Below are 12,520 nucleotides of genomic sequence, written 5' to 3'. Positions count from 1 at the left end.
CTGATCCTAGAGACCCAGGATCGAATCCCACATCAGGCTCCCTGCATGAAGACTGCTTCTCCCTCTGCCTGCATCTCTGCCTCTCTCTCTCTCTGTGTGTCTCTCATGAATAAATAAGTAAAAAAAAATTAACAAAAAAAAATACTGAGCAGGAAGCCATGGCCCACCACTTAGGAGCTCTATGACTTTGGACCAGTGACTTAACCAAAAGTTTTTGCCTCTTAGCCCTCCCTTGTCTGTAAGATGGGTATAATAACCATTCTTGGGAATATCAAATGAGGGAACAACATACATAAGTATTTATATATAGAGAGAGATCTACATGTGTGTATCAAAACACACTGATAGATTGATAGATAGGTAAAGGTAGATACATTATAGATAGATGATGGATAGATAGAGAACCCATGGAGAGATATCCCCTCCGTGAATGGACAGTTCACAAAGCCCATGAGAGCAGGCCCCTCTTGAATTGTTACCACTGTTCTCCATTTTTCAAAAGGCACCAGCAACCAAGAAGCCTTAGCACTGAAATGCATGTATGTGCTGGGTCTGTAAAAAGATGATATCATTAACCATCAGGGCTGTTACAAGGATTAGGTGAAGAAAATAACACTGATGTATTTGATATGTATTTGGATAGAGTAGATCTCCCAGTGCCTGGCACACAGGTGACCTTCAAAAAAATATGGAGAGTCAAAAATTTGTGGAATTTAAGAAAGCTCTGAGTATATCAGGCAGCCTGTCAGTTGCCAATAATGCCCCTGTGCTCAGATGAGTTGAACAGTGGTATTATATTGGTATTTGTGAAGAGTGCCATATTCTTAATAACTGTAGCTCTCTGGGGCCACTTTTAAAATCCCAGAATAAGTGGGTAATATGGCTAAGAGGGAACAACATTCAAATTAAAGAATCTGTGGTGGTAACTAGTTGAACTCGGCGGGCAATTAAATATGAGCCCAGATGTGGTCTGTTACCATTTTTTTCTTATGACCTGGCAACTTACATGACTGAAACTAGAAGCACAGATGCCACTGGAATCTTCCCAGGCTCTGGGCCCTGAGGTTGGTAGATGACCACACTGGTAACATGATAGTGGAACAACTAGAAAATTGCAACGTTTCAGGGGTGGGAGGAAAGTAGCTGAGGCTTTTAGTGCTATGGATAAAATAACCCTGAGGCTTCTTTGGGGTCACTTGTCTATGGAGGAATCAACTAGATTCAGCCAGAGCCTCGAAGAAGGTGGAGCTGGGGTACCTTGTGTCCCCGTATGCCATAAAGAGCCCATTCCAGAGCCTGGCACTAGAAGATGCTTAGCAAACATTGGTAAATGAGTCCAGATGGAGACTCATGGATTATTGAGGACCCCAAAGAGCTCTTGTTTATGTGGGTTATATAGCTAATGTTATTTAACAGAAATAGAAATTAAGGATGAGATAATTTAAATAATTCTTTGTTCATGTAGAAGTAACATTTTTAAAAAAATTTTATTTATTTATTAATGAGAAACACAGAGAGAGAGAGAGAGAGAAGAGAGAGAGGCAGAGACACAGGCAGAGAGAGAAGCAGGCTCCATGCAGGGAGCCTGATGTGGGACCCGATCCTGGACCCCGGGATCACACCCTGAGCCAAAGGCAGATGCTCAACCACTGAGCCACCCAGGCATCCCAGAAGTAACATTTTTATAAAAATGAAAACCTGTTATTTTACAAAACAAAAAGAAACTTTATAAGAGTGCTATTGTTTTATATCTTTGCAAATCTCTGTAACGTTTGGATTTTCCCACCAATTTCTCCATTCGATCTGTTGTCATATGATATATCATGTAGACTCTTGAAAACTCCACTGTACACTCATGAGATAAAAAACAAATCATGTGTTAGTGTTATTATGAAAAAAGTTGATCTAGTAGATGCCCTTAAAGGCTCTCAGGAACCAGAATCTAGGGTATATAATCTAACAGGGTAATTTCTGGATCATAGAGTATGCCCATTTTTAACCTTACTCAATATTTGCAAATTACTCTCCAAAGTGGTCATAACAATTTAAAGAATCAGCAACAGTGTTTGGGAGTTTCTCATATCTGATTCAAAATTTGGGGTTATCAGCCTTTAAAAATTTTACCAATCTAAGGGATGGTTTATTTTTTTATTTTTTATTTTTTAAAAATTTTTATTTATTTATTCATGAGAGACACAGAATGAGGGAGAGAGACAGAGACACAGGCAGAGGAAGAAGCAGGCTCCATGCAGGGAGCCCAACGCGGAACTTGATCCCAGGTCTCCAGAATCACGCCCTGGGCTGAAGGGGATGCTAAACCTCTGAGCCACCCAGGGCTGCCCTAAGGGATGGTTTAAATTTGCATTTCCCTGATTACCAGTGGAGTTGAACATATTTTCATGAGTTTATTCATGTTCTCTCTTCTCTGAATTTCCTGTTTCTATTTTTTTGCACATTTTTAGAATGTATTTGGTTTTTAGGTATTGATTAATAAGAGTTTTTAATATATCCTTTACATATTCTACTCCTTTGTTAGGAATAAGGGTTCCAAATATTTCGTCTATGATATTGCTTTATATTTATTTTTTCCCAATGACTCTTGATGCAGAGAAATTTTTAATTTTCATGTAATGAAAATTATCAATCTTCTTTTTACAAGTTATACTTTCTGAGTCTCACTTATTTAATTCTTCCTTACCCAGAAGTTATACAAATGATCTTAAAAATTTTCTTCTGAGTGAAATAAGTCAATCAGAGAAGGACAAACATTATATGGTCTCATTCATTTGGGGAATATAAAAAATAGTGAAAGGGAATAAGGGGGAAAGGAAGAAAAATGAGTGGGAAATATCAGAAAGGGAGACAGAACATGAGAGACTCCTAACTCTGGGAAACGAACTAGGGGTGGTGGAAAGGGAGGTGGGCGGGGGGTGGGGGTGACTGGGTGATGGGCACTGAGGGGGGCACTTGATGGGATGAGCACTGGGTGTTAAAAATATAAAAATAAAAAATAAGTAAATAAATTTTTTTCTTCTTAAGGGACTCCTGGGTGGCTCAGCGGTTGAGCATCTGCCTTCGGCTCAGGTCGTGATCCCGGGATCCGGGATTGAATCCCTCATCAGGCTCCCTGCGTGGAGCCTGTTTCTCCTTCCACCTATGTCTCTGCCTCTCTCTCTCTCAGTCTGTGTCTCTCATGAATAAATAAATCTTTTTAAATTTCTTCTTAAGATTTTAAAAATTTTGTTTTCACGTTGACTTCTTTACCTGAAAATTGACAAAGATTTTTGGTATGATGTTCGGTAAAATGTACTTTTTTCATTTCCCTCAGATTATCTATTTTGTTCCATTAGTCGGAGTCCCCTCACTTTGTTTTTATTCTTCAAACTATTGTGCTTATTTTTAACTCTTTACCCTTAAAAATATTTTATGAAGTATATAATGCATAGAGAAGAATATATAAATTGTTCATGTACAGTTTAAAATTATAAAATGAACACCTAACTAGTACCTTAGAAGCCTCTTGTTAACCTTTACTTGATCACATCATTTTTAATCCTGTAGATTACAGGCAAACACTGTCGTTAATGTTAAATTAAACATTCACCTGCTTTTTATTATAATTTTACTGTTCATGTATCCTCACTGTGTATTGTTTAGTGTTGCCTGTTCCTTACATAAATGGAATCATAGCACATGTTTTCTCCATGTTTTCTCTTGTGACTTACTTCTTTCACTTATTATGTCCCTAAGATTCAGCTTTGTAAGATGCACATAAGTATGATTCATTCATTTTTTCCTGCTGCATACTGTCCCACTGTAGAAATATACCACAGTGTATCCTACTATTAATAGATACTTGGGTAATTCTGTCAGGTTTCTGCCCATTTCAAATACTACAATGACTATTTTTATATGCCTCTAGATGCATTTATGAAAAAGTTTCTCCAAACCAAGGAATATAATTGCTAGGTTATAGGGTAAGGCCATGCCAATTCCAGCAGGTAATGCCCAACATTTCCAAAATAGTTGTTACATTTCTAGCAGTTGTAGGTGCAAGTTCCTGTTGCTCCATATTTTGTCAACAAATATTCTCTAATTTTTTTGGCCTTTGCCAATTTCGTAGGTCTGAAATATATCTCATTTAGTTTTAATTTACATTTTCTTTATTAAAATGATCTAATGTTTATATTCATTATAAACATTTTCTTCAAAATGTGTCTTTTGTCCAGTTTTTAGATTAGGTGATAATTTCTTACTGATTTTTAGAAAGTTTTTTATATATTGCCTATATTAATTTTTTATTAGCTTTATATACTTAAGTATCTCATTCCAGCATGTGGTTTGTCTTTGTTACTTTCAGTAGGGATTTTTAGTGAAAAGAAGATCATCATTTTCTTTAGCGGTTTTTGCTTGCTTCTCTAATCTGAGGTCATAAAGCTGTACTCCTGTGTGGTCTTTTAAACATCTTATAGTTTCATATTTACATTTAAGTCCAAGAACAATCTTCAATACAAATACAAGTAAAAAAAAAAAAAATACAAATACAAGTGATTTTCATATGGTGCAAAATAGGGATTTCTTTCTTTTCTTCTTTTTTTTTTAGATAAACTTCTGTCCCAGAATCATTTGTATTATATAGTCCATCCTCTTCAATGATCTGTAATTACTTCTCTGTCATCAATCGAGATGCTGTGTATGTGTGTACTTATTTCCAGACTCCATCCTATTCCAATGGACTGTTTATCTACCCTTGCACTAAAACCACATGGTCTTAATTACTATAGTTTTTCTATTAAATTATTTTTGTTAGGAAGATGTAATGTGAAAGAAACAAAATTATTTCAGGCATCAGTGTAACATCGTAGCAAATTTCTTATCATACAACCCCTTAATTATTCCTTAATTATTATCAGAGGTGAATCATACACACACAGCATTTATAGCACATCATTTCTGTTGATCACTATAAATATTAAAAAATCTTGATATCTGGCAGTTTATCCTCCCATCTGGATCATTCTTTTGCAATATCTTGGCTGCTTTTGGCCCTTTGATTTTTTTTTTAAAGATTTTATTTATTTATTCATGAGAGACACAGAGAGAGAGTGGCAGAGACACAGGCAGAGGGAGAAGCAGACTCCACACAGGGAGCCCGACGTGGGACTCGATCCCGGGACTCCAGGACCATGCCCTGGACTGAAGGCAGGTGCTGAACTGCTGAGCCACCCAGGGATCCCCGCCCTCTGATTTTTTTTTTTTCCGCCCTCTGATTTTTTAGCATTTTTTGGAATTAGCTTGTTTTCCACAAAAAAATTGGGAAATTTATTAGAATTGCATTTGACATATGGGAATCAATTTTATATTTTTATTGAAGTATAGCTGACATACAATGTTAGATTAGTTTCACATGTGCAACATAATGATTTGACAAATTTATACATTATGCTATACCCCCCACAAGTGTAACTACCATCTGTCACCATACTATGCTACTATAATACCATTAACTTTATTCTATTCCTTATGCTGTGCCTTTTTCCCCATGATTTATTCATTCTATACCTAGAAGTCTATATCTCTCACTCGACTTCACTCATTTTGCCCATTCCTCCACCTGATAATTGATATTTTTAAGTTAATGAATCTTCTTACACAAGGTCATGATACATTTCTCCATTATTTCCATATTTGAAGGGAGTTTTTCAATAAAGTTTTACAATTTTCTCCACAAAAGGCTTGTGTATAATTTGTTAGATTTATGACTAAAGAGTTTTGTTTTTTGTAATACTATAAGTGGTGTTTTTAAAAGTTAATAGACTTTATTTTTTGGAGTAGATTTAGGTCTATAGAAAAATTGAGTAGAAAGTATAGAGAGTTTCTCTCTGGGCCCCAACCTCTCCTCACCATACAGATTCCCCTATTATTAACATCTTGCATTAGTGTGGTACATTTTTATGATTGGTGAGCCAATAATTAATTATTATTAACTAAAGTCTATAGGTTACATTAGGGTTCACTCTTTGAGTTGTACATTCTATGAGTTTTGACAAACATACAATGATATATATTCACCACTACAGTATCATACAGAATAATTTCACTGCCCTAAAAACCCCCTGTATGCCACCTGTTAATCCCACCTGACCCTGAACTTCTGGCAACCACTGATCTTTTTACTGTCTCCATTGTTTTGCCTCTCCCAGAACATATCCTTTTCAGATTGGCTTCTTTAACAATGTGCACTGACGCTTTCTCCATGTCTTTTAATAGCTTGATAGCTTACTTCTTTTTAGTGCTAAATAATATTCCATTGCACCATTGTTGGGATGTGCCCTAGTTTGTTTATCCATTTACCTATTGAGGAACATCTGGGTTGCTTCCACATTTTGCCTGATTGTAAATAAAGCTGCTATAGACATCCCTGTGATGGTTTTTGTGTGGACATAGGTTTTCGTCTCCTTTGGGTAATTACCAAGAGTGTGATTGCTGAATGATATGGTGTTTAGTTTTGTAAGAAAATGCCAAACTTTCTTCCAAACTGGCTCTACCATTTTGCCTTCCCGCCAGAGACATGAGAGTTCCTTTAGCTCCACATCCTCCCCAACATTTGGTGTAGTCAGCGCTCTGGATTTTGGCCATTTTAATAGGTGTGTAGTGGTATCTCATTCTTGTTTTAATTTGCAATTCTGTAATGACATGTGATTTGGAGCATCTTTTCATATACTTATATTTGCTGTCTGTATATCTTCTTTGGTGAGTTGTCTGTTAGGGCCTTTGTCCCATTTTTTAATTGGGCTGTTTGTTTTCTTATTGCTGAGTTTTTTGTTTGTTTTTTTTAAAGATTTATTTATTCATGAGAGGCACACAGAAAGAAAGAGAGAGAGAGAGAGAGAGAGAGGCAGAGACGCAGGCAGAGGGAGAAGCAGGCTCCCTCTAGGGAGTCCAATATGGGACTCAATCCAAGATCCTGGGATCATGCCCTGAGCTGAAGGCAGACGCTCAACCGTTGAGCCACCCAGGCATAACTTATTGCTGAGTTTTAAGAGGGTTTTTTTTTGGGGGGGGGGAGTATAATTTTAGTAACAGTCCTTTATCAGATATACCTTTGCAAATGTCGATATACCTTTGCAAATGTCTTTTCCCTGTCTATACCTTTTCTTCTCAGCTCTTGGTTGTTTATAGATGCCATTTATTGAGTTGATGAAGTTTCCTTCTGTTTTTTTTTTTTTTTTTTTTTTGGTCACACATTTTTTTTCATTTTTATTTTTTATTTTTTGTATTTTTTTTTTATTGGAGTTCAATTTGCCAACATATATAGTAGTCTCCTTCTGTTACAAGTTTGTTGAGTGTTTTTATCATGAAAGAGTGTTGGGTTTTGTCCAATGCTTTTCTACATCTATTGAGATTATCATGTGATTTTTGGTTTTTCATTTTATTGATATGACATTACATTAATTGATTTTCAGATGTTGAACCAACTTTGCATTCCTGGGATAAATCCCATTTGATCATTGCATATATATGTATGTTGCTGGATTTGGGTTGCATTTTGTCAATTGTGCTTGGTGTTTTTACATTCTTCTTGAACTTTTTTTCTGGTATGTAATTAGGTTACTTGGAATAGTTTGATCTTTTCTTGACTTTCTTTAAAACTTTAGAAGGAAACAGAGCAGCATTTGTTCTATAGTTGTTTCCTACCACTGAGCCAAGACCCTTTTGAATACCCTATGCCTTGTGAGCCATGAGGATTCCAGTGTGGCTTGTGAGAACTGTCTCTATTCCCAGCTCTGTGAGAACTCCAAGAACTCCTAGAATTTGGGGAGAAGTTCTTTCTCTAGCCGTGGCTAGCTTTCTAATATGCATGTGCTGATCAGTACTCACCTGAATACTTGAGGGGAGTACTCTGTGAATCTCTAATTTTCTCTTTGTGCAGTTATTTCCTTTTGGTACTGTGTCCCAGCTAACTCTAGCTTCCTTGGTCTCCTCAGACTCTTGGCATCCTTCCTCACTTTCAGAGAAACATAAAATAGTTGTGATATAATGGAAAGAGAACTGGGTTGTGAGTCAAGAGGCCTGGTTTGTAGACCCTGCAATACCATTGCCTCATTGATCATGCATTTGTCCCTCTATGAGCCTCAGGATCTCTCTGTTTAAAAAGAGGATTGCTGGGCAACCCGGGTGGCTCAGTGGTTTAGTGCCTCCTTGGGCCCAGGGTGTGAACCTGGAGACTCGGGATCGAGTCCTGCGTCGGGCTCCCTGTATGGAGCCTGCTTCTCTCTCTCTCTCTCTCTCTCTCATAAATAAATAAATAAATAAATAAATAAATAATCTAAAAAAAAAGAGGATTGCTGGAATGCCTGGGTGGCTCAGTGGTTGAACATCTCCCTTTGGCTCTGGGCGTGATCCTGGAGTCCCTGAATCAAGTCCCACATCAGACTCCCTGCATGGAGCCTGCTTCTCCCTCTGCCTGTGTCTCTGCCTCTCTCTCTGTGTCTGTCATGAATAAATAAATAAAATATAAATAAAATAAAATGTAAAAAGATGATTGCTTTAGATGACCCTTCAGCTCTAAAATGCATAGTAATATACCTGTCCCATGCTTCGCAATTTACAAATAGCTCTCATATCCGTTTTGTTATTTATTCCTCTTCCTCATAACTCTACATGGTAATCAGGGCAACAACCATTATTCTATTTTATAGGTGATGAAACTGAATCTCAGAGTTTTGATATCACAAGGCTAATAAGTAGTATTTATTTATTCATTCATTCATTCATTCATTCATTCGAGACAGAGAGAGAGAGGCAGAGACACAGGCAGAGGGAGAAGCAGGCTCCTGTATGGAGCCTGATGTGGGACTCGATCCCGGATCCTGGGATCATGCCCTGAGCTGAAGGCAGATGCCCAACCGCTGAGCACCAAGGCGTCCCAAGTAGTAGTATTTGGATTCAAATTCAGGTACCGTCTCCCCAAATCCAGTGCTATTTCCACTTCATATACTAAATTCCATGATCCTAAGTTTCATTTGTTCACTCAACCAATACTAATTGATTATGTGATCCAAAGTCTGTGCTTTTGGGGCAGCAATTTTAAGAACATCCCAGTATTTATCAGAAAGCAGTACCAACCACATGAGTCAATTTTTCTTGAAAAGAACACTTTTATAATTAACTGGCAGATGTTCAGGAGTGTTCATTCAGTGTGGTGGAAAGTTCCCCATATTTTTGCCATGTCAACTAATATATCAGTTATATTAGTCCAACCTAAGTGGTTATCCTAAGTGGTTGGTTATTTTTGAGTTCTAGGTTCAGTGTGGTATTTCCCTTGTCGCCTCAGAGGCACTGTACATGCTGAGCAGTTTTCCTCTTTCGCAATTACTTCTTGGAACACATTTGATGTTGCAGTCCAAAAAAAGTTGCTGATACTAAAGATAGCTGCTGTTTGCCGCATGGAGGCTAAACCTTGATATAAATCAGCCAAATGTCCCAGGCACCATGACACTCAAAAGACTTCTCTGAAATTCCAGGCTTGGATTCTTGGCAGTGCTTTCCCCAACTCTCCAAATTGCACACGACATCTAGGCTGCTGCAGCTCATGAGGACCTTTAAAAAGACAAGCTTGGAGAGGCACCTGGGTGGCTCAGTGAGTTGGGTATTTGCCTTTTGCTCAGGTCATGATCTCAGGGTCCTGGGATCAAGCCCCTTGTTGAGCTCCCTGCTCAGCAAGGAATCTGCTTCTCCCTCTGCCCCTCCTCTGCTCATTCTCTCTCTCTCTCTCTCTCTCTCTCTCTCTCTTTCAAATAAAGTCTTTTTAAAAACCACATTTCTTTTAAAAAAAAAGACCAGCTTGGCATTGGATATTAGGAAACTGCACACAGAGGATTATTCTTACATAAGTTCTTTTAGTCCATCTCTCAGCAGATATTTGTTGAGTGCCTGTTTTGTGCCAGGAGGTGTTAGGTGATTGAAATATCTTAGTGATAAAGCAAAGGTCCGTCCCTTATAAAACTCACATTCTAGTAGTGGAATACAGATACTAAACGTGATTCATACATGAATGTAACAATAGTATATTGGAAAGTGATAAACGTTTACAAAAATGAAAAAGTAGAGCAAGGTAGGGTGGATCAAGAGTACAGTGTATGTGTATGTGGGATGTGTATGTGAGGTTGGGGCAGGATGTTACATTAAACAGAATGGTCTGGACAGGCCTTATTGAGAAAATGACACTTAAGCAAAGACTTGAAGGAGGTGAGGGAGTTAACTTTATGAAACTCTAGAGAAGGAACATTCAAGGAAGAGGGAACCGTCAGTGCAAAGGCCCTGAGGCAGGAGCGAGGTACACGTATTTGAAGAACAGCAAAGAGACCAATGTGGCTAGGTAAGTAGCAGAAGATCAGACAGGTGGCAGGGAAAGGGACCTGATGGTACAGGGCCTTACAGGGCATTTTAAGGATTTAGCATTTTCCCCTGAGTGAAATGGGAAGCAAAGGAGTGACACGATCTGACTTAGCATGTTAGAAAGAGCTTTTTGGTTGCTGTGTTGAGACTATACTATAGGGGTCAAGGGCCAAAGAGGGGCTGCCATTTAAGAGGCTAATGCAGTAATCCAGGTAGGGGATAACAGTTGATTGGACCAGGTGGTAGCAGTGGAGGTGGTGAAAAGTAGTAGAATTCTGGATATATTCTTAAGGTAGAGCCATCACAATATACTGACAGATTGTTGTGGCATGAGAGAAGTGACAAGTTTATTTTTTAAAAGATTTTTTTAATTCATTTCTTCATGAGAGACACACACAGAGAGAGAGAGGCAGAGACATAGGCAGAGGGAGAAGCAGGCTCCATGCAGGAAGCCTGATGTGGGACTCGATCTAGGGACTCCAGGATCATACCCTGAGCTGACGGCAGGTGCTCAACTGCTGAGCCACCCAGGCATCCCAGAAGTGACAAGTTTATTTTATTTTATTTTCAGAAGTGACAAGTTTAATGCCTGCAGTTGTTTCTGGCATGACCAACTTGAAGGATGAAATTGCCATCTAATGAGAAAGGGAAAGTCATTGGTGGGCAGGTTGGAGAAAAAGATCAATAATTTAATTTTAGAGATACTGAGCTTTAGATATCTTATGTTCACACAAAGCCCTGGGTGTGAATGTCTGTAAAAATTTTATCCATAACTTTCAAAACTGGAAACAACTCAAATGGCCTCAACAAATGAAAGGATAAATACTTTGTGGTACATCCGTACAATGGAATACTACATAGCAATAAAAAGGAATAAATTATTGATGTACATAATGACATTAAGGAATCTTAAATACATTATGCTAAGTGAGAGAAGCCAGACTCAAATGGCTACATGCTGTATGATTCCGTTTACCTAACATTCGGCAAGAAACAGAACTGAAGGCACAGAAAACAGATCAATAGTTGTCAAGAAATAGAGATGTCAGAAGGGATTGACTATGCAGGGGCTCAAGGAATTTTTAGGGGTATTGGAAACGTTTTATATGTTGATGGTAGTGACAGAGACACCATTTCATGTGTTCGTCAAATCTCATAGAACTATACACTCAAAAGGGTGAATAGTATACAAATTCTACTTCAGTAGGGATGCCTGGATGGCTCAGCAGTTGAGCGACTGCCTCCGGCCCAGGGCATGATCGTGGAGTCCTGGGATCGAGTCCCACATCGGGCTCCTTGCATGGAGCCTGCTTCTCCCTCTGCCTGTGTCTCTGCCTCTCTCTGTCTCTCATGAATAAAATATTTTTTAAAAATTGTACTTCAGTAAATCTGAGTTAAAATGTTATATGAACCATTTTTCAGGTTGCTGGGGTGGACCATACATTATTTGAATTAAAATAAGTGAGTCAAAAAAAAAATAAGTGAGTCAACGAACATAAGGCAGTGCTTGTGGTAGGGAAAAGCAATTACCTTTTGTGAATGAAGTTTCTGCTCCTAGGTTTGTCATAAAGTACCTTTATTTTCATTGGATGTACTAGTACCTGAAACTGGTGACCACTTTCAGTACTGTCAAATGCATAATGTGTGATCATCAGAGACGCTGATTATTTTAGCGAGGAAACAGCACGTGGAATAAAGTCATACAAAGCGTGGCCATATAGATGGGATGAATGTTTTTTCGGTCTTTTCCTTCTTGCTGTGGGGTTTGTAGCTGTGTTCCACGAGTATCAAGGGGCAGCTTTGAACTGTGCCCCAGTGGGAAATGGAAAATGGAAATTCCTGGAAGGATTCTTAAAATTTTTGCCTATTGTACAAATTTAGCCAAAGAGTTCTTGATTTTTCTAAATAGTTTGGTCCAGTTTGCATCTGTAGGTTTTTGTTTAGAGACCAGCTGTAAAGAATTACAGCTCCCAGCCTCAGACTTCCAGATTCTATCTTTGTACATTCTGAAATCAGTCAATGCTATTTTAGAGGCTTGCAGTTTGTGGACTCCCTCAGAGCTGTTAGGAGGTCCATCAAAAAAGAAACAGCCTGCCCTGGCTTCCACTTTCCTGCTCTG

Source organism: Canis lupus, chromosome X, assembly GCF_048164855.1.
Source record: "Canis lupus baileyi chromosome X, mCanLup2.hap1, whole genome shotgun sequence".
Taxonomy (NCBI): domain Eukaryota; kingdom Metazoa; phylum Chordata; class Mammalia; order Carnivora; family Canidae; genus Canis; species Canis lupus.
The sequence above is the reverse complement of the archived record's forward strand: the minus strand, read 5'-3'. Positions refer to the sequence as shown.